This window comes from Scyliorhinus canicula, chromosome 1 (genome assembly GCF_902713615.1).
Source record: "Scyliorhinus canicula chromosome 1, sScyCan1.1, whole genome shotgun sequence".
NCBI classification, from domain to species: domain Eukaryota; kingdom Metazoa; phylum Chordata; class Chondrichthyes; order Carcharhiniformes; family Scyliorhinidae; genus Scyliorhinus; species Scyliorhinus canicula.
Window position 1 is genome coordinate 125,589,671 of NC_052146.1, and position 23,923 is coordinate 125,613,593.

Genomic DNA, 23,923 nt, shown 5'->3' on the forward strand with positions numbered 1-23,923 from the left:
ACAAGCTATCCCACTCCCGGTCATTCTGGTGTGCTCCATGTGCCTATCCAATAACCGCTTGAAAGTTCCTAAAGTGTCCGACTCCACTATCACAGCAGGCAGTCCATTCCACACCCTAACTCCAATTAACATTTCTAATGTTCAGCCCCGCCCCTTTGAGCTGCTTAAAGGAACCTCTCCCCTGTCCTGACCCGGACGCCTGAGGATTCTTTGACAGCATCGTCCTGTACTGACCCGCTCATTATGAGGGTATCTAGAGCCCGGGTGTCAGTCCTGTTATCGGGTATTTAGATCTGTAGTTACTGCCCATTAAGATATTTTGACCCAACCCTGTACAGCTGTATACATCTCTTGTATGTTGTGTCTCCCCCAATGTGGGGTATTCACATCTTCCCTGCACTGCCCCCAACCTGAACCCTAATCCTAATACTAATCCTAACCCCTCCATTTTCCCTCCCCACCCCTCAATCAGGGTGCACCAGTCTGCAGCACCGCTAAACTCCACATGGACAGTGACCCGGGACCAGAATCGAACCACCAGGCATACCTAATGGTGAACAATGATTCAATGAAGAGTGCAGGAGAGCCTGCCAGGAGCAGCACCAGGCATACCTAAAAAAGAAGAGTCAAAAGTGAAGCCACAACACGAGCCAAATATTGGAAGCAGCATGCTAGACTGAACTAAGTGATTCAACGATTCAGATCAAAGTTCTGCAGTTCTGCCACATCCAGTCATGAATGGGGATGTGCAATTAAACAACTAGCCAGAGGAGGAGGCTCCACAAATATCTGCATTCTCAATGATGGGGGGATCCAACACATCAGTGCAAAAGATAAGGCTGAGGTACATGCACCCACCTTCACCAATTACCAAATGGATGATCAGTCTCAGCCTCTTCCCTACCAACCCCCTCAGAGCTCCCCAGCATCACAGATGCCAGTTGTCAGCCAATTTGATTCACTCCACATGACATCAAGCAACAGCTGAAAGCACTGCATGTTACAATGACTATGGCCTTGACAACATTCCACCAATAGTGAAGACCTTTTCTCCTGAACAAGCTGCATCCCAAGACATAAAAGCAAATTACTGTGGATGCTGGAATCTGAAACGAAAGAAAAAAATGCTGGAAAATCTCAGCAGGTCTGGCAGCATCTGTAGCGAGAGAAAAGGGCTAATGCTTCGAGTCCAATGACTCTTTGTCAAAGCTAACAACCCAAGGTATGGTGTTGCAATACAGCTGCAACACTGGCATCTATCCAAACATGTGGAAAACTGCCATGGTAAGTCCTGTACACAAGCAGGACAAATTTGATTCAGCCAATTGCAGCCCCAATCAGGCCTCTCTTGACCATCAACAAAGTGACTGAAGGTGCCTTTGATAGTCCTATGAAGCAGCATTCACACAGCAATAACCTACTCAATGATGCTCAGTGTTGCCAGTTTCTTGTTTTTTTTATAAAAAAGGAATTGTTATTAAACTAAAATATACCAATGATGATCAGTTGGGTTCTGACAGGGCCACGCAGCTCCTGACCTCATTAAAGCCTGGTAACATTGAAATCAAATAGGAATCAGTAGGAAAATTCCCCACTAGTAATGGTTGTGGTTGTTGGAGGCCAATCATCTCAGTCCCGGGTTGTAGGGTAATGTTCTAGACACAGCTATCTTTATCTGCTTCATCAATGACCTTCCCTCCAACACAAGGTCAAAAGTGGGGATGTTTGTTGAAGACTGCACTATGTTCAGCACGAGTGGCACGGTAACACAGTGGTTAGCACTGTTGCTTCACAGCACCAGGGTCCCAGGTTCGATTCCCAGTTTAGGTCACTGTCTTTGCGGAATCTGCACGTTCTCCTCGTGTCTGCAAGGGTTTCCGCCGGGTACTCCAGTTTCCTCCCGCAAGTGCCAAAAGACGCGCTGTTAGGTAATTTGGACATTCTGAATTCTCCCCCAGTGTACCCGAGCAGGCGCCAGAGCAACTAGGGGCTTTTCACAGTGACTTCATTGCGGTGTTAATGTATGCCTACTTGTGACAATAAAGATTATAAATTATTCAGAAGTCGCAGGAAACTGCAGCAGACCACATGCAGCAAGGGCAACATTTAGGCTTGGGCTGTTAAGTGACAAACAAATAACAGTCAAAAACCATCTCCAACAAGAGAGAATTTAACCATCTCCTCTCAACATTCAATGGCATTAACATTGCTGAATCCCCCTCCACCAAGATCTGGGAGTTACCACTGACCAGAAACTGGACCAGCTATATAAATACTGTAGTTACAAGAGGTCAGAGGCTGGGAATTCTGCAGCAAGTAGCTCATTTCCTGACTCCCCAAAGCCTGCCCACCATCTACAAGGCACAAATCAGGAGTGTGATGGAATATTCTCCACTTGCCCGGATGAGTGAAGATCCCAACAATGCTCAAGATGTTTGATACCATCCAGGACAAAGCAGCCCACTTGAGTGGCACCCCATCTTCCCCACCTTCAACATTCACTCGCTTCACGACTGAGAGTGGCAGCAGTGTTTACCATCTACAAGATGCATTGCCGCAACTCATCAAGACATCTGCAATAGCATCTTCCAAAACTGGGGCTTCTACCACCCAGAAGGTCAAGGGCAGCAGGTGCATAGGAATACCATCACGTGCCTGTTTCCCTCTAAGCCACACAACTTCTTAAATTGGAATTATATCGCCATTCCTTCACTACCACTGGATTAAAATCCTGGGACTCCCATCTTAACAGGTGTGTAGGTGTACCAGCACCAGATGGACAGCAGCAGTTCCAGAAGGTCTTTATCTTCTCAGGGGAAATTAGGTATGATCAACCTTGCCAGCATGTCTAAATCTCATGAAGGAATTTTTTAAAAGAGCAGACCCAATTTCTGTTAGATCAATCATTTTGCTTTTTTTGGATAAATGCCATCTAATTTATGTAATCATTAAAATAATCAACCACTGGGAGTTGCCCCGAGTTTAGCAGCTGCCACAATATTGAGCAAGATGCTAAACCGGGTTAAAATGAACGTGTTGCTGCAATTTCTGTTTATTTTCCAATGCCTGCCAATTTTCCTGCCAAAGGCATTTTTTAAGAGAGATTGAAGGAATGATTACTTTGTTCATATGGGGAGGGAAGTTGGCCAGAGTTAGAAAGGTACTGCTGCAGAGAGGAAGGCAGGCAGGGGGTTTGGGTCTTCTGAACCCGATGTCTTATTACTGGGCGGTGAATGTGGAGAGGGTGTGGAGCTGGGTCAGAGTGGGTGATTCCCGGTGGGTCAGAATGGAGGAGAGTTTGTGTAGTGGGTCGGGATTGAGGCGCTAGCAACAGTGCCGCTCCCAACGGCCCCAGGGAAATACTCAGGGAGTCTGGTAGTAATAGCTTTCTTGAGAATTTGGAGGCAACTTCGTCAACACTTTGGGTTGGAGGCAGGGTCAAGGGAAATGCCGATTCGGGGAACCACAGATTAGAGCCAGGAAGGTGGGACGGAAACGGAGGTGAAGGGAATTAAGACACTAAATTATTTCTTTCTTGGGGGTCGGTTTACAGGATTGAAGGAGGTGGGAGCGAAGTATGGGCTGGAGCAGGGGGAAATATTTAGATACATGCAGGTTCGAGATTTTGCCAGTAAGCAGATACAGAGCTGCCCGGTGGAGCCGGTGCTGACGACAGGGGGACTGGTAAAGGTGGTAGTGTCGGCGGTTTACGGGGCTATTTTGGAAGAGGAGAACGCATATGCTTTGGTCCTGTCCAAAGTTGGAGGATTACTGGAAGGAGGTTTTTAGGGTAATCTCTAAAGTGGTGCACATGAAACTGAACCCAGGCCCTAGGGAGGCCATATTCGGGGCGTCAGACCATCCGGGGTTGGAAACGGGTGCTGAGGCAGATGTTGTAGCCTTAGTCTCGTTGATCGCCCGAAGGCAGATCCTGTTGGACTGGAGAGCAACTTCTCCACCCTGTGCCCTGGCTTTGTTCTGCATTGCAAGCTAGCTGTTTAGCCCACTGTGTTCAAGAATTGAACATTGGGGAGGGAGAGAGGGAGAGAGGGAGAGAGGGAGAGAGGGAGAGAGGGAGAGAGGGAGAGAGGGAGAGAGGGAGAGAGGGAGAGAGGGAGAGAGGGAGAGAGGGAGAGAGGGAGAGAGGGAGAGAGGGAGAGAGGGAGAGAGGGAGAGAGGGAGAGAGGGAGAGAGGGAGAGAGGGAGAGAGGGAGAGAGGGAGAGAGAGAGAGAGAGAGAGAGAGAGAGAGAGAGAACGAACGAACGACTGTATGTGTAAATGGTGTGTATGGGTGATTCCTGATTCCTTTTTGTTATTTGTTTATGTTAACATACGGGCAGTTGTTTGAGGTTGGTGGGACTGTTGTTGTTGATATGGGGATTGACATTATATTCGTTAGCGCTTTTTGTTTATTGGTGGTGGTGTAAATTTGGGAGAAAATGTGAAAAAGGAGAATAAAGATATATATTTTTTTTTAAAAGATGCGAAACCGGAAGAACAGCATGGTTACAAGCTGGCTTGTGCTACATCTTCCTGCCAATTCTCAGCTAAAGACTAATTATGCACATCAGTGCTAGATTCCTTCGAACAAAGTGAACAGTTGGAGATCGAAAACTACATCAAACCAATACAGTACTGTGGCATACAAATACCAGACTATCAATTAAAGCTATAAAGCAACTATGACAAGGAAAGCTTCATTTTACAAAACACACGGCAAAGTGGCAAAGTAAACAAATGAGATAAACCAGTCTTTTGCATACATAGCCCACAGATAACCAACATTCTTCAATACTGGTCTTTTTGCCAGTTACTTCACTTATATTCATTATGCAAAGAAGAAAATATTCCACCAAAAAGAGTAGAGTGGGAAAATAGATTAAAAAGGTAGGGCAGTAGATAACCGGCAGTCGGCATCGAGGGAAGATGAAGAGGAGACGCAAGTGATATATTAGCATGGGCAGAGCACTGGCTTAATGATTTGAAAATAGAGTTGGAATAAATGGATCATTTTCAGGTTGGCAAACTGTAACTAGTAGGGTGCCAGAGAGATCAGTGCTGGGGTCTCTATTTACAATCTGTATTGTAACGCCAGTGCTTTGTTGCCAAATTTGCTCATGATACAAAGATAAGCAGGAAAACAAATTGTGAGAAAGACAGTCTGTAAAGGGGTATAGGTAGATCAAGTAAGAGGGCAGAAATTTGGCAAATGGCATATAATGCAAAAAAATGCTATGTAGGATAAGGGTATACCCAACAACTTTCCAGAAATGAGAACTTCCCCTGGCCAATTGCACTGTACTGGGAACCATCGAATAAAGCGACTTAAATCGCTAGTTTCGAATGGTTCTGCCAGATTTACACTCTTAGTTACTCTGAAAGAGTTAGAAGAAATAAAACTCACGTCTAACTTTAGGGTAATTAATGTAAACACGCAGACTGAGCCCCACAAAGGACAGCTAACACAGCCGACCCCCCCCCCCCCCCCCCCACTAAGCAACCCACCTCTCACTGCATTCTCAACCACCTGACCCCCCCCCAATTGAACGGCAGCCACCCCCCCTCCCACAACCCGATCTGCACCCCCTTGATGTCCGACACACTCCTCAGCCTCCAAACCACACTCCTCCCCGATGTCCGACACCCATGCCCCCCTCCGTTTCCAAACTACGCACTGTCCTGATGTCCACACCAATATGCCAGACCTGTGACCCCCACCCCCATTGATTGGACAATAATCAGGAGCAGAAGCCTCGACTAATTTCCCCTCCGAATACAGGGATGGTGAGACTAATGTATCTCCGGTAAGAGTTACAATTTCAGCATAAATTAGCAATGTTCCTGGCCTATGTCCCAGTTGTTTACAGTTTAGACCAACAGGGTTATAAAGAAATTGTTTGTCATTACAAGCACTGCAAATTTTTTTTTTTTTTTTTTGCATTTTCAAATCAAAAGGTGCAGCAGTAATGAAAAAAAATGAAACATGGCCACAACTTATCTGAATGCTCCAAGCCCTCAATTTTGTCCCAAAATTTGAATAAGGGCCTTATTGGGTCTATGGATTTGATGGCAACTACATATCTCATGTCTAGCAGCTGGGGCATTGACAATCTCTTTTAATATGGAGTGCAAATTTTGTTACAGCCATGATAAAATAGTGTAACGATAAACTCATTTGATTACAGAATGTCAAAAGAGAGTACAAAAATAGAACTCAGTTCTGGGCAGCATGGTTGCAGAGTGGTTAGCACTGTTGCCTCATCACACCAAGAACCTGGGTTCGATCGCTGTCCCGGGTCACTGTCCGTGTGGTTTGCACATCCTCCCCATGTTTTTGTGGGTCTCACTCACATAACCCAAAAGATGTGCAGGGAAGGTGGATTGGCCACACTAAATTGCCCCTTTGAAAAAAAAATAGAACTCAGTTTCTAATTCACTGGCTGCAGTTGTGCCCACTTAGCAGTTGGTCATACAGTTACAAGTTACAGTTACACCCTTGTGTTTCAAATCAACTCCCTTGTGGGACCATTTCAATTGCACTCAATATGAAGAATTGGATTGTTTGGAATAACTGTAGAAAATATGTACTTGATTACTAAAAATTGAGGAAATGCTGCACCCACGTCGACACTACGACCAAGAAAGCACAACAGCACCTCTTCTTCTTCAGGAAACTAATTTGGCATGCCCACATTGACTCATACCAATTTTTACAGATGCACCATAGAAAGCATCCTATCTGGCTGCATCACAGACTGGTATGGCAACAGCTCTAAAAGTCTAAAAGGAATGACAGAGTCGTGAACACAGCCCAGTCATCAAGCGAACCTGCCTCCCATCCATTGACTCTGTCTACACCTCCCGCTCGTTGCCTTGGGAAAGCATAATCAAAGACCCTTCCTACCCAGGTTATTCTCTCTTCCAACTTCTTCCATCGGACAGGAGATACAGAAGTCTGGAAAAATGCACTAACAGGTTCAAAAGCAGCTGTTACCAGACTCCTGAATGAGCCTCTTATGAACTGATCTCTACACACATCTCCTCTACTGAGTAGTGCTACACTCCATATGCTCACCTGATGCCTGTGCCTAGGTATTTACATTGCGTATTTATGTATGTCCTATGTTTTTTTTATGTATGGAATGTTCAGTCTGAACTGTGTACAGAACAATACTTTTCACTGTACCTCGGTACACGTGATGATAAATCAAATTCCAATTCACATTAATGCATTTGCACCAGAGGCTTGTAATTGAGACAAGTGACTTTGGTTTCTAACATCTGGGATTCGAGACAGGTTGAGTATTTAAAATTATGTCCCTTAACCCTGAAAGCAGCATCCTTTAAGCATTACAATATTTTAGCATCTAAATCAGTTTTCCAAAAATGAGTAAATCATAATAATCGAGTGATGTCTCATTGCACTGCAATTACTTTATAATTGATTCATGTAAAAAAAAATGTTCTTTGGGGGGGGGGGGGGGGGGGGGGGGGGGTAAAAAAAACATGCAACAGCACTGACATATCAGTGGAACACAACACAATCTAGTTTACACATGTACTTGCTGTTGCAACGGTCAACTTTTAAAAGCATTGAACATTTCATACACTTAATATATCTGCATTGCCACTACAGTTGTATGATATGCTAATATGTATATAAACTTTGGTATATAAACCCCAAATTTAAAACTTTTAGTTCCATAATATTTGTAAAGAAAGTTTTCCAGAACTTTCAGAAATGTATTCTGGACACTTCCGGTTGCGGCTATGACCAGCTAAGTCGCACGTTTGGCTGCTCCTGTTAGGAAGGTGTTTTCGGGCCGATTGGAGGGCCCCTAACGGCGCTGGAACGGCAATTCCCGGTGGAGGAAGGTTCCCAGAGGAGAACCCCGAAAAATTTATGGTCGTCACCCGAAGTGGGGCAGGAAAAAAAGCGGCAGCAGCTCCCCGAAAAAAGCGGGGGAAGAAATCCAAAATGGCGGCCGGCGGCGCACCCGAGGACTGGAGGAAATGGGCGGAGGAGCAGCAGGCCGTTCTCCTGCGCTTCTTCACGGAGCTGAAAGTGGAGCTGCTGGAGTCGACGAACGCGACGACCACCAGGCTGATGGGGGCACAGGCGACCCAAGAGGCGTCAATTCGGGAGCTGCAGCAGGAGATGACTGTGAGGGAGGAGGAGGCCACGGTCCTCGTGGGAAAGGTGGAGGTGCACGAGGCACTCCACCTGAGATGGCAAAACCGATTGGAGGAGATGGATACCCGCATGAGGCGGAAAAACCTGAGGATCCTGGGCCTGGCAGAAGGGCTGGAGGGGTCGGACCTCCAGGGGTATGTGGCAGAAATGCTGGGCTCACTGATGGGGGCAGGGGCCGTCCCTTCGCCCCTGGAATTGGAGGAGGCCTACAGAGTAATGGCCAGGAAGCCAAGAGCAAACGAACCCCCGAGGGCGGTGCTGGTTCGGTTCCAGCGATTCAGTGACCGGGAGAGGGTGCTGAGGTGGGCCAAGAGAGAGAGGAGCAGCAAATGGGAGAACTCGACGGTGAGGATCTTTCAGGACTGGAGTGCGGAGGTGGCAAAGTGGCGGGCCCGGTTCAACCGGACGAAGGCGGTGCTGCATGCCAAGAGAATCAGATTCGGGATGCTGCAGCCAGCGCGCTTGTGGGTGACCTATAAGGACCAGCACCACTATTTCGAGTCCCCGGAGGAGGCGTGGGCCTTTGTCCAGGAAGAAAAGCTGGACTCGAACTAGAACCAGGGGATACTTGGCGGTCGTTGCCGCTCTGGTACTTTAAGCTGGACACGTGGCTTTCTTTTGGTTGGATTTTCACTTGGCCGTATTTTTGGACCCTTTTTGTTCTCTATACCAGTTTTTTCTCTCTTTTTTCTGTTATTTATAATGTTATGTTGGGAGGGCGGGGGGGGGGGGGGGGGGGGGGGGGGGGAGTGCCGGGGGTATGTGTTTCTTGTGGGGTTTTTGGGTGTTTTGTATTTATCAGTGTGAGATCGGGGACGGGGGTGGAACTGAAGATGGAGGGGCGGGGAGGGGCAGGGCGAAAGCGCGGGCTTTCCTCTGGTTTCCCGCGCACGGGGCAGAGGAGGGAGGGGGGTGGGAGTAAGGGGCGTGGTCAGCAATGGCTCCCTTTCCCGCGCTGGAGCGGGGTCAAGGAGGGGTGGTAAGGGGGGGGGACGTCCCCCATGCCGGGAGGAGCCGGAGTGTGGCAGGGGCAGCCGGGTCAGCGTAAACCAGCTGACTTACGGAAGTACTATGGAGGGTGCATCGCGGCTAGGAAGGGTCCTAGCCTGGGGGGGGAGGGGGGTGGGGGGGGGGGGGGGGAAGGGGGGGGCCACCGGGTTGCTGCTGAAAAGGCCAGGGAGGAGAAGTTGAGGACTGGAGGGGTGGGGGGGGGGCGCCATCGCCATGGGGAGCGGGTCAGAAAGGGAGGGCTGACTCGGGGCGAGCAGGTGACAGGATATGGCTAGTCGGCAGGGGAAAGGGGCGGGCTGCCCTTCGACCCGGCTGATCACTTGGAATGTGAGGGGGCTGAATGGGCCGGTCAAGAGAACGAGAGTAATCTCGCATTTGAAGGGACTGAAGGCGGATGTAGCAATGCTACAAGAGACCCATTTGAAGGTGGCGGACCAGGTCCGCCTGAGAAGGGGGTGGGTGGGTCAGGTGTTCCACTCAGGACTGGACGTAAAGAACCGAGGGGTGGCGATCCTGGTAGGGAAGAGGGTGTCGTTCGTGGCGGCGGAGGTGGTGGCGGATAAAGAGGGTAGATATGTCATGGTGAAGGGTAGGCTGCAGGGGGAGAAAGTGGTTATGGTTAACGTGTATGCCCCGAACTGGGACGACGCTGGCTTCATGAGGCGCCTACTGGGCCTCATTCCGGACCTGGAGGCAGGGGGCCTGATCATGGGGGGGGACTTCAACACAGTGCTGGACCCCGTGTTGGACAGATCGAGTTCAAGGACGAGTAGGAGGCCGGCAGCGGCAGAAGTGTTAAAGGGGTTTATGGAGCAGATGGGAGGGTGGACCCCTGGAGGTTTGGGAGGCCGAGGGCGAGGGAGTATTCCTTTTTCTCCCATGTCCACAGAGTCTATTCTAGAATTGACTTTTTTGTATTGAGCAAGGGACTGATCCCGAAAGTACGGGAAGTGGAGTACTCGGCCATAGCGGTCTCAGACCACGCGCCACACTGGGTAGATTTGGAAATGGGGGAGGTGCGAGACCAGCGTCCGCTGTGGCGCCTGGATGTGGGGTTGCTGGCGGATGAGGAGGTGTATAAGAGGGTCCGGAAGAGCATTGTAAGATATCTGGACATTAATGACACGGGGGAGGTGCAGGTGGGGATGGTATGGGAGGCCCTGAAGGCGGTGATCCGGGGGGAGCTGATCTCCATACGGGCACATAGGGAAAGGAGGGAGAGACAGGAGAGGGAGAGGCTGGTGGGGGAGCTTCTGGACGTGGATAGGAAATATGCGGAGGCACCAGAGGAGGGGCTGCTGGGGGAACGGCGTAGTTTGCAGGCTAAGTTTGACCTGTTGACCACCAGAAAGGCGGAGACACAGTGGAGAAGGGCGCAGGGCGCGATTTATGAGTATGGGGAGAAGGCGAGTAGGATGTTGGCGCATCAGCTCCGAAAGCGGGATGCGGCTAGAGAAATTGGGGGAGTGAGGGAGAGGGGTGGGAACGTAGTGCAGAAGGGGCCAGAAGTAAATGGGGTTTTCAGAGACTTCTATAAGGAGCTGTATCGGTCAGAGCCGCCGACGAGGGGAGGGGGGATGGAGGGCTTCTTGAACAAACTGAGGTTCCCCAAGGTCCAAGAGGAGCTGGTAGAGGGGCTGGGGGCGCAGATAGGGTTAGAGGAGCTAGTCAAGGGGATTGGGCATATGCAGTCGGGGAAGGCGCCGGGGCCAGACGGGTTCCCGGTGGAATTTTACAAAAAATATGCGGATCTGGTGGGCCCTGTGCTGGTGCGAGCCTTCAACGAGGCATGGGAGGGGGGGGCTCTGCCCCCGACAATGTCGCAGGCACTGATCTCTCTGATCTTGAAGCGGGACAAGGACCCCGTGCAGTGTGGGTCATATAGGCCTATCTCGCTCCTGAATGTGGACGCCAAGCTGCTGGCAAAGATCCTGGCTACCAGGATAGAGGATTGTGTGCCAGGGGTGATACACGAGGACCAGACGGGTTTTGTGAAAGGGCGGCAGCTTAATACGAACGTGCGGAGACTGCTAAACGTCATCATGATGCCGGCAGTGGAGGGGGAGGCGGAGATAGTGGTGGCATTGGACGCGGAGAAAGCATTTGATAGGGTGGAGTGGAAGTACCTGTGGGAGACGCTGGAACGGTTTGGATTTGGGGAGGGATTTATTAAATGGGTGAAGCTGCTCTATTCGGCCCCGACGGCAAGTGCAGTGACGAATGGTAGGAGATCGGAGTATTTTGGGCTCCACCGGGGGACCAGACAGGGGTGCCCCTTGTCCCCCCTGCTCTTCGCACTGGCAATTGAACCGTTGGCGATGGCACTGAGGGGCTCAGGGGGGTGGAGAGGGCTGACAAGGGGCGGAGAGGAGCACCGGGTATCGCTATACGCGGACGACCTGCTGCTATACGTGGCAGACCCAGAAGGGGGAATGCCGGAGGTGATGCCAGGATGCCCCAGGTCCAGGGGGCAATCGATGGCACACATGTCACCCTGCGCGCACCAGGGAGTGCCCTTTATTAATATGAAGGGCTTCCACGCTCTGTTCAGATTGTGTGCGACCACTGCCTCCATATCATGCACGTGTGTGGCCGCTACCCAGCGAGTGTGCATGACAGCTACATTTTGGGGCACTCTGTGATCCAGGGCATCTTCGAGGACCACTCCAGGATGGCAGATTGGCTCTTTTTTTGGGGGGGGTGTGGTGGAGGTTACCCGCTAATGTCCAGCTGATGGTGCTGTGTGGAGGCCTGAGACAGAGGCGGAGAGCCGATTATAATGAGGCCCATGCTGTCGTTGAGTGGTCCATCGGACTGCTGAGAATGTAGTTCTTAGAACTGCTAGCAGAATTCGGGGACTTTTCGGGGTACAAGCTAAACTTGGGTAAGAGTGAGGTATGTGTGATACACCCAGGGGACCAGGAAGAGGGAATCGGGAGACTCCCGTTGAAGAGAGCAGGAAAGAGTTTTAGATATTTAGGGGTGCAGGTGGCAAGGAACTGGGGGACTCTCCACAAGTTGAACTTCTCTAGGCTGGTGGAACAGATGGAGGAGGAATTTAAAAGGTGGGACATGGTGCCGCTGTCGCTGGCGGGCAGAGTGCAGTCCGTTAAAATGACGGTCCTCCCGAGGTTTTTGTTTTTATTTCAGTGCTTGCCCATCTTCCTCCCTAGGGCCTTCTTCAAAAAGGTGACGAGCAGCATCATGAGCTACGTGTGGGCGCACGGCACCCCAAGGGTGAGGAGGGTCTTCTTGGAGCGGAGTAGGGAGAGTGGAGGGCTGGCATTACCCAACCTTTCGGGGTATTACTGGGCGGCTAATGTATCGATGGTGCGCAAGTGGATGATGGAGGGGGAGGGGGCAGCTTGGAGACGAATGGAGAGGGCGTCCTGTGGCAACATAAGCCTGGGGGCCCTAGTAACGGCGCCATGGCCGCTCCCTCCCACGAGGTACACCACGAGCCCGGTGGTGGCGGCCACCCTCAAGATCTGGGGGCAGTGGAGGCGACACAGGGGGGGAAGTGGGAGGTCTGATGGAGGCACCGTTAAGAGGGAACCATAGATTCATCCCGGGGACCATGGACGGGGGATTCCAGAGCTGGCACAGGGTGGGTATCAGGCAGCTGAAGGATCTGTTTGTAGATGGGAGGTTTGCGAGCCTGAGAGAGCTGGAGGAGAAATTCGGGCTCCCCCCAGGAAACATGTTTAGACATTTGCAGGTGAAGGCATTTGCTAGACGCCAGGTGGAAGGGTTTCCCTTGCTCCCCAGTAGGGGGGCGAGCGATAGGGTGCTCTCGGGGGTCTGGGTCGGAGGGGGGAAGATATCGGACATATACAAAGTAATGCAGGAGGCTGAGGAGGCATCAGTAGAGGAGCTGAAAGCCAAGTGGGAGGGGGAGCTGGGAGAGCAGATAGAGGATGGGACATGGGCTGATGCCCTGGAGAGGGTTAATTCTTCCTCCTCGTGTGCGAGGCTTAGCCTCATTCAATTTAAGGTGCTACATAGAGCCCATATGACGGGGACAAGGATGAGTCGGTTCTTTGGGGGTGAGGACAGATGTGTCAGGTGTTCGGGAAGTCCAGCGAACCATGTCCATATGTTTTGGGCATGTCCGGCACTGGAGGAGTTCTGGAAGGGGGTGGCAAGGACGGTGTCGAGGGTGGTGGGATCCAGGGTCAAACCAGGATGGGGACTAGCGATCTTTGGGGTTGGGGTGGAGCCGGGGGTACAGGAGGCGAGAGAGGCCGGAGTACTGGCCTTTGCGTCCCTAGTTGCGCGAAGAAGGATACTGATACAGTGGAAGGACGCGAGGCCTCCAAGCGTGGAAACTTGGATTAATGACATGGCAAGCTTTATCCAGTTGGAAAGGGTCAAATTCGCCCTGAGAGGGTCGATACAAGGGTTCTTCAGGCGGTGGCAGCCTTTCCTCGACTTTTTGGCTCAAAGATAGGGTGCAGAGGTCGCAGCAGCAGCAACCGGGGGGGGGGGGGGCAACAACGGGTGTGGTGGGTGATTTAAGGTTGTAATGCGGGCGAATTTGTTCGCAGTTCATGTTTGATGTTAATTGTTGCTTTGTTTGTTTTTGGGGGGGGAGGGACAGCGCGCGCGGGGGGTCGGGCGGGAGGGGGGATTATTTGTTAAGAGGGAATATTTTGTAATAGTCTATGGTTAGGTGGGGTAAATATTTTCATGTAAAAAATCTCTTCAATAAAAATTATTTAAAAAAAAAAGAAATGTAGTCAGAAACCACAATTAATCTTAAACATTTAAATCTCTGAATCATAGAGTCAGCACGATGGCCTAGTGGTCAGCACAGCTGCCTCACGACGCTGAGGTCCCAGGTTCGATCCCGGCTCTGGGTCACTGTCCGTGTGGAGTTTGCACGTTTCTCCCCGTGCTTGCGTGGGTTTAGTCCCCACAACCCAAAAATGTGCAGAGTAGGTGGACTGGCCACGCTAAATTGCCCCTGAATTGGAAAAAATAATTGGGTACTCTTTAAAAAAAAAATTTTTTTAATGTTTTAAATCTCAGCAGCTTCTCCACACAATGAATTTTATGTCTTGGCTGTAGCTATACTGAGAAATTAATGACTGTCATACAATTAGGAAGCATCTTCCAGAAAAATTGTCAATGTTGCTTTATTTTTCTATTTCGCACTTAAACAGCCTTTGTAGCCATATTGGTGCAAGTCTTTTTTCTTCCTGGGTAAGCACCTACTAAATGCAAACATGCTGCAACCTGTTCAGGCCTCTTTACTGGAGGAGTAAGCTGTACTTTCTCCGCTGTATCCTGCTACCTTCCCCTCTCCTTAAAAAAAACGGAAACAAATTAAAAGTGCATTATATTACATTCTCAGGGAGCAGAGATAGTTTTAAGTGATCTAGGTTGTATTGTTGGATATTAGAAATAAGGTACAGTTTTGAATTTAATTTAGTATTTTTGTGCAAGTAAAATTATAGTTAGATTCATGTTAATCAAAGATGTTTGTATGTATTGGGGTTCTTGGTTTCAGTTCGAACTGTGTATTTTGCTTATTGAATTTATGACATGAAAAGTAAACATGAGTTTTGAGAAGATTAGCAACCAAGGGCTTTTTGAGTTTAGTTTTAGACAATTTCATAACAGTTGGAGCTCAGCTGGGAGAGTGAAGATAGCTCTTTCAGCCCTGCTAGAAGCAGGAAAACCATTTGATACAGTAATGGGCAAGAAAGTTAGTTCCAGAAACTAGGACGAGGTTCTCTGGCCTCCTCGTGGTGAGTTTCTCGGCAGCGGGATCTTCAGAACCCACTGCTATCAATGGGATTTCCCACTGAATCCATCCCACCGAGAAACCTGTGGGGCTGGAGTATGCTGTTGGCAGGATCAGAAGTTCCCACCGGCATGAACGCCAGAAGATCTCGCCCTAGGTAATGAAAAGAGAGATTTCCATGAAGATTGAAACAAAACAGGAGCTGGAGTATGAGCAGGGTACTGTTCACTTAGTTAAAGATAGAACTGAGAAGAGCAAAGCAGACGAGGTTGGCTGGAGTAAAGCCAGATGTCTGAAGCAAAGGTTTGTTGTCCTTATTTCCAGTCTTTGAAATAATAGTATTCCTTTGGGGTCTGAGTACTTGAGAGATTGTCTAAAAGCTGTATGTGGCAATTCAAGAGAAAGGAATACGGAAAGCAGAGTTTGAATCCTGGAGGTGATTTCTTGCTCGGACCAGCTGAGAGAAAGCATTGTTTGAAAGAAGATTCTATGGCGTATCTTTGAAAGTGGGGTTTGGAAACATTCATGTGACAATCACCTGGGGGGGGGGGGGGGGGGAAGAAAGAGAGAGAGACAGAGAGACAGAGAGAGAAAGAGAGAGAGAGAAAAAGTGTGTCTCTGATTGGGTGACATCTACCCCTTGGTTTAAAAATGGGTGTGTTGTCGGACCACAGTTAGCCGTTACAGGGACTGTGCGTTTACGGAGAACATCATAGCAGTAACCCATGTTACTCTTAAAATCTTTGTACATTTGTCAAGATAAATGGGAGTGAAGTTGTATTACAGTCAAATTTTCCAATGATTAATTTTTTTTTGTAAAAAGCTAATTGGCATTTGTGACCCTATTCATCCACATTTTCTAAAAAAAAGTAAGTCTTATGAGCCCATTTTGGGATCTTCCTATCCAGTGGAATCAAGTGGGATCGTAATCTGTCGGTACTATAGGCAGAACAATATTTTTCACTGTACCTCGGTACACATGACAATAAATAAATAAATCAAACGCAATGACAATAAAAACAGAAAGGACTGCAAACATCAGAAATCTGAATGGAAATAAAATATATTGAAATGCACAGCTGCTTTTGTATTCAAAAGGTGGATCAACATAATATGCAAACCCGGGGACAGCACAGTGGCACAGTGGTTAGCTGTGCCTCACGGCGCTGAGGACCTGAATTAAATCCCGGCCCCGTGTCACTGTCCATGTGAAGTTTGCACATTCTCCCCAAGTCTGCGTGGGTCTCACCCCCAACAATGCAAAGATGTGCAGGATAGATGGATCGGGCATGCTAAATTGCCTCTTAATTGGAAAAAGTAAAAAAAATATGTAAACCCATCACCAGATATTAAAACTGAATGATAAGCAAGTTCTTTTATGTGATCAGTTTGTTCAATCTTGAAAGCCACTTGTTTATTTTCCAAGTTCAATGAATTATTTGTAATATATTTCACTCATTATTACACTTTATGCTATCAAGCCGAGTGATCCAGTGTCAGCACCCAAGTATTCCCAGCACAAAATACACAGCAGATTTCAGCTTCAGAAGGGCACTCCCTGCTATACCATTATTTTCTTTTTTATTGAGACTCCTAATTAGTGCCAAGCATTGTCACAATCTTGTGCTCCAAGAAACACTTTTTACATCACTGCTTCAATTTACTGCTGTCCATGTGCCTGTCCAAGCGTCGCTTAAATGTCCCTAATGACTTTGACTCCACCACCTCTGCTGGCAGTGCATTCCACACACCTCTGTGTAAAAGAACCTACCTCTGACATCTCCCCTATACATTCCTTCAATCACCTTAAAATTATGTCCCCTCGTGACAGCAATTTTCCCTGGAAAAAAGTCTCAGGCTCTTCACTCTATCCATGCCTCTCATCACCTTGTACACCTCTATCAAGTCACCGCTCTGCCTGCTTCGCTCCAGTGAGAAAAGCCCTAGCTCCCTCAACCTTTCTTCATTAGACATGCCCTCCAGGCCAGGCAGCATCCTGGTAAATCTCCTCTGCACCCTCTCCAAAGCATCCACATCCTTCCTACAATGAGGTGACCAAAACTGGACACAATATCTCAAGTGTATAAAACCAGGGTTTTATAAAGCTGCAGCAAAACCACGCTGTTCTTTAACTCAATCCCCCTGTTAATGAAAGCCAACATACCATAAGCCTTTTTAACAACCCTGGGTGGCAGCTTTGAGGGATCTATGTACATGGACATCAAGAATCCCTGTTCCTCCACACTTCCAAGAATCCTGCCTTTAATCCTGTATTCAGCATTCAAATTCAACCTTCCAAAATTAATCACTTCACATTTAGCTAGGTTGAACTCCATTTGTCACTTCTCAGCCCACCTCTGCATCCTGTCAATGTCATGTTGTAACCTGCAACAGCTGTCGACACAAACTACTGTTGCCAATTCGCACCAGAGACGCCAATAATGTTGCTCTTTTTAACTGGATACTGATATGACAGTTATTAATGATTTTATTGCTTTTCAGAGTCGCCAGGTATCAAATGATACCACCACAAGGTTTTGCCGGATATCGATCAAAGGCCAAACAACCAGTTAGTTAGTTCAAGTTCAATGATAGTTTATTTACACACAAGAATTACTTCGGCATGCAACATAAAACACTACAAGCTAAATTACACCTAACACTACAACAACCTTTACTTAACTTCAGGCACCCGGCTTTATGCAGAGGAACAGGGCCGTTGCTCGGATCTTTCGTGACTGGGTCTGGAGAAGTGACTTTGTTTCTGCTGGACTCATCCGTCTGGTAGCGATCGTTGGTCTTGAACTTGTCTTCTGGTCGTGATGCTACACTTGGTTTTGGGCATAGGTCGGGGCCAAGAGAGACCGAGCGCCGGGACCAAGAGAGACTGAACACATGGCAGTGTCTCTCTTTATCTTTCTGGGGTTTTGCGCTCTTTTGGGCGGTCCTTAGCTTTGGACCCAATAATTCGGTAGGCTTAGATTACTGCCTTCAATTTTGGCCAATAAAGGGGCGGGTGCCTTGATGGCAGGGCGTGTCTGGAGCAGTCATTGACCGTGGCTTTTTGGACTCCCTGAGCAAAGGGAGTGGCACTGATAAGTCTGTTTCTGTATCTGTTACCAGAGTACAGGTCTTTTGTTCTGGGGAAATGGGCCATTAGAATGCAAAGTAGCTGGGGGTTTTGATAGCGTCTAGTTATCCAAGTTGCCAATCTACATAAGCTCTGAGCGTCTGAGTCCTGGGTTGACCATATTTCCCCATGGTCCTTTGCAGGTGGCCATGTTTCCCAGGATTCTTTGTAAGTTGCCATCCCAGATGGCTACACTACAACTCCACCAACCTTCATGTCATCGCAAACTTACTAACCCACCCTTCCACTTCTCATCCAAGCATTTATAAAAACCACAAAGAGCAGAGGTCCCAGAACAGGTCCCTGCGGGACACCACAGTCACCGACCTCTGGGCAGGATACTTTTCATCCACTATCACTCGCTGTCTTCTTTCGGCCAGCCAATTCTGTATCCAGACAGACAAATTTCCCTGTATCCCATGCCCCCTAACTTTCTGAAATGAGCCTACCATGGGGAACCTTATCAAATGCCTTACTGAAATCCATGTACACCACGTCCACTGCCCGACCTTCAATGCATCTCATCACATCCTCAATTCAATGAGGCTTGTGAGACACGACCTGCCCCTCACAAAGCCATGCTGACTATCTTTATTCAAACTATATTTTTCTAAATAATCGGAAATCCTAACTTTCAGAATCCTTTCCAGTATTTTGCTCACCACAGACGCAAGACTGATGGGTCTGTAATTCTGAGGGATTTCCCTACTCCCTTTCTTGAACAGGGGATCAACATTTGCCTGTCTCCAATCATCGGGTACCATTCGGGTGGAGAGGGAGGATGCAAAGATCATCGCCAACGGCGCAGCAATCTCCTCCCTCGCTTCCCATTGTAACCATAGGTATATCCCTTCTGGCTCAGGGGACATGTATCCTGATGCTTTTCAAAATTTCCAGCACATCCTCCTTCTTAATATCAACCTGTTCGAGCCTATTAACCTGGTTCACGCTATTCTCACGAGCAATAAGGTCCCTCTCTCTAGTGAATATTGAAGCAAAATATTCATTTAGGACTTCCCCTACCTCCTCAGACTCTAGGCACAAGTTCCCTCCATATCCCTGATTGGCCCTACTCTCACTCTGATCATCCTCTTATTTCTCACATAAGTGGAGAACATCTTGGGGCTTTCCTTAATACTTCCCGCCAGGGCTTTTTCATGCCCTCTTCTAGCTCTCTCAAGTGTATTTTTGAGTTCCTTCCTAGCTACCTTCTAACCCTCTAGAGCCATGCCAGATCCTCTTGACTAGGAGGAAGAAGGGACTTACACAGCCAAAGACACTGGAGACCTATTGTCAGTCCAGCCCAGATTTTAGTCCAGCTCTGGGAGGTGTAAATTCAGTCCACTGAGCCTTCCAATTCCAGTTTCTCTTTAGAAGCTAAGTACTTCGCACTGCAGTACCAGAACATTCTGCTTTATTGTAATTAACAAAGGAAGACATGAACCCATGCTATGAAACACCATCTCAACCCTAGGGTTACAGAAAAGTGCTGCTCTTTACATCCATAACATACAATTATTCATTTTGTAGTTTAGAACTTTAAGTTCCTTAGCTATTTCATATTAATTCATTAAATATAGACACAGCATCTGAGAAACAACTAGTCTGAGAAAAAACATAACCTTATTGACAAGATAGTAATGTTAAGCTATCCCAAAGCAGAAAAGATCATTGAACAGTACTGTTTCATGAAAAACAAAATATTTACGAGTTTCTCATGTCAGGAGAACCACTTGATATTAGCTTGAAAGATATATGATCAGATATGTCATGCAAATACACAGAACTGCTTGGATCTTTCTCTCTCACTCTACTTCCTAATTGTTAAAACACTAAGTTAGTTAACTCATAGTCAAAAACAGGACTTCAACGATACCACATGAGGAACTTTTATCAATTTCCCAACCATCACTGGTTGGAGAATTTCCCAACCATCACTGGTTGGAGATTTTGCAATTACACTTTCTTTCTGCTTACATGGAGTCCGATGACCTCAACATATATATTGCCACATCCTAACGGTTTGCAATCTTTGACTAAACCTGGAGCTCTGTGTAATTGTTATATTCCTTAAACCTTTGCTTCAGTTATCACTGAAATGCTTCCTCCGATAGCCACACTGCACAGTTCCTTCTGTAGGATAACATTAGAAAGCTATTAATCAGCAATTCGGACAACTTGTCTATTCACTGGAACCGTATCTATGAAACCCATTTTGATTCTAATCATGATGGCTTTCTCAGCACTTTTAATGGTCATCACTGGCTTGTCAGTTAGCTTCCAAGACAGACCATTGAGGTGTTGTGATAATGATGTAGCTGCTTCACATGTTGCTAAAGAGGTTTCACAAACAGTGAAGTGAACATGACTTCATTGTACATGTGCAGACCACACTGGAAAAAATTTTTCCCCCATTTTAACCTAGTTTAAAAGATTAAATAATTTTTCTTTGACTCAAGATTGTTTTGGTCTTTTGAGGAGTCCTATTTTCAAATGAATTCATGGAGATGTGTTCAACAATTATCTCGACAACTTGTGAAGCCAGAGAATATAATTATCCATGGATTCTGGATGTTTGAAAGATGAAAAAGTGCATTAGCACATGAAAGTCTATTCATGCTCTGCACTAAATAATAGTTGATCATAATTATTGATCTTAGCAAAACCATTGTGACTGTTTTCCATGTTAACTAATCTGGCTCTAATATTAGACACTCAGGGTGATCAGCATCACCAATAGGCTGAAAACAACTTCAAACTACTCTGCTTTTTGTCCCATTGCTCAATTTTATATCCATGGTGCTAGTGTCCCTTCAATTCCATGGGTTTGAATTTTGCAGATGTGTTTATTTTCTGGTATCTTGTCAAGAGGTTTACGCGTGCGACATGAAATCGCAAATCCAGGTTTTCATTTATCAGCTCATGTCTTTCCAAATGCCAATTAATTTTGACCTGTTTAAATGTCTCTACCATCAACTGGCTGGCCTGTGGTTTCAGGGTTTACACTCCTTTTTAAAAGCAGGAATATAACATTAGCAATCTGCTAATTCTCTGCCACCACTACCGTGTACAAGTAGGAAGGTAGTGGGCAGAGCCTCCATAATTTCAACCCGCACTTCCCTCAGGAACCTTGGATTATCTAATACAGACTGGGTGACTTGAGAACAATCAATCTTCTCGTGCCTCCTTTTTATCATATCCAATATCATGACTGTTCCGTATTTTACTGCTCGATTGATAAGATCCTCTTCTCTATTGAAGACAGAGTTCGCTCATTTAAAAAAAATCTTTTATATATTTGGACACTGTTGGCTAGCCCAGCATTTTTATTGCACATCCCCGATTGCCATGGAGAAGGCAGTGGTGAGCCACCTTATCGAACCGCTGCAGTCCATGTGGTGTAGGTCACCCACAGTTCTGTTTGGGAAGGAGTTCCAGGATTTTGACACAGTAACAAGGAACAGCGATATAGTTCCAAGTCGGGATGGTGTGTGGCTTGGAGGGAAACATGCAGGTGGCGGTGTTCCAATGCATCTGCTGCCCTTGTCTTTTCAGATAGTAGAGGTCATGGGTTTGAAAGATTCTGTCAAAGTATTTTGGTAAATTGTTGCAATGCATCTTCTAGATGGTGCATACTGCTGCCACTGTTTGTCAAGGGTAGAGGGAGTGGATGTTTGAGGTGATGGATGGGTGCCAATCAAGCGGGCTGCTTTGCCCTGGATGGTGTCAAGCTTCTCGAGTGTTGATGGAGTTGCACTCATCCAGGCAAGTGGAGTGTATTCCATCACACTCTTGACCTGTACCTTGTACATTGTGGACAGGTTTTGGGGAAATGACAAGGCAAATTACTTGCATGGAATTCCCAGCCTCTGGCCTACTCTTGCAGCTACAGTACTTGGAGATGGCTCATCCAGTTCTGTTTCTGGTCAATGGTAACTCCCGCTTGATTTGGAGATGGGGGTAGAATTCACAGATGGTAATGCCAATGATTGCCAAAGGTGTCAAGGAGATGGTTAGATTCTCTCGTTGGACACAGTCATTGTCCGGCACTTGTGTGGACCAAATGTTACTTGCCACCTATCAGCTGAAGCCTGAATGCTGTCCAGGTCTTGCTGCACATATTCCGTATTCAGAAAAGGACAGAGAGGATGGAACAGGAGGTGGAGTTGCTTTATTGGTTAAAGATGTCATGGCTGGACTAAAAAATTAGATTGGCACAAATTATAAGGGTTGAATTGATCTTTGTGGAAATAAAAAACAAGGGGAAAAAACTCCTTGGTAGGAGTCATTTACAGCCCCCCCCCCCAAAGTAATACTTCCAAAGTGGTGCAAGAGTATAAACCAAGAAATAATGAGGGCTTGTGAGAAGGGCACAACGGTAATCATGGGTGATTTTAACATGCATATTGACTAGACTAATTAAATTTGCAGTGATAGCCTCGAGGGAGATTTCAGAGTGAATGAGGGATTGCTTCTTAGTGCAATATGTTATGAAGCCAACTAGGGAGCAGGCTATTTTAGGTTTAGTATTATTACGTAATGAAGAAGAATTGATAAATAGTCTTGTCATTAAAGATTTTTGTCATTAAAGATCCTTGTGGAAGGAGTGGTCACAGCATACTAAAATTTCAAATTCAGATTGAGCGAGAGAAGACAGAGCGCCATATGAGAATTTTAGCATTGGGCAGAGGCAATTATGCAGGCCTGAGCAAAGAGTTAACCCAAGTAGACTGGGCACAAATAATTGAGGGTAGAACAGTTGAGGAACAATGGCAAATGTTCAGGGAGATATTAAATGCCTTTCAATTGAAGTATTCCTGAGAGGAAGAGGAATTGTAAAAGGGATTAAAATGTTCCACGTCTTAAAAAGTAAGTGAAAGAGGACATAAAGGCAAAAATTAGGGTATATCATACCGCAAAAGCTAGTGGTAAACTGGAGGATTGAGAGCTTAGGTTCAGCAAAAGGCTACTAAAAAAGAGCCAAGACAAACTACGAAAGGAAACTAGCAGAAAATAAACACCAATATCAAAAGCGTCTATAGTATATAAAGAGGAGAATAGTTAAAGTAAACGCTGGCCCTTAGGAGGACCACACTGAGGAGGTAATAATGGGGAACAGAGGTGGCGGAGGCACTGAAACAATATTTTTCCTGTCTTCACGGTAGGAGAATAATGAAAACATTTCCCAATAACTGCAGTTAATGCAGCGGAACTTGGTGCAATAACTTTCACTTGGGAGAACTTACTGAATAAACTAATAGGGTTAAAGGCAGATACGTCTCTGGGACCTGATGGTCTGCACCCTACGGTATTAAGGGAGGTGGCAGCAGAGATAGTGAATGCATGGTTATGATATTTCAAAATTTCCTGCAAAGAGCCCGGTGGATTGGAAACACACTAATGTGACGTCCCTTTTTAAAAAGAGAGAGAGAGGAAACTATAGACTGGTTAGCTTGAACTCTGTGGTGGAGAAGTTGCTATAATCAATCATGAAAGGAGATGACTGAACATTTAGAAAGACAAAACGCAATACGCCATCAGCAGCTTGGTTTTATGATGGGTACGTCATGCTTGACAAACTTGCTCAAGTATTTTGAGCATACAACCAGCAAGGTGGATAATAGGGAACCTGTGGCTATGATATGCTTAGACTTCCAGCCGGCGTTTGACAAGTGGCCACATAAAAGACTGTTTGTTCCACATGGACATGGACTGCTTCGGTTTCCGAGTTGTGGATGGTGCTCAACATTGTGGAATCATCAGCAAACATCCCGAGTTCTGACTTTGTCACAGAGAGATAGTCAATGAAGCAGCTGAAGAGCTCTCCTGTAGTGATGC

The 23,923-nt window shown here is 47.0% G+C and overlaps 1 protein-coding gene across 1 annotated transcript in view; it reads right to left on the minus strand.

Moving 5' to 3' along the window:
- The window catches only part of maco1b (macoilin 1b), a 153,324-nt gene that overhangs the window by 102,078 nt on the left and 27,323 nt on the right, over window positions 1-23,923 (minus strand). The gene's annotated exons all lie outside the window — the stretch shown is intronic.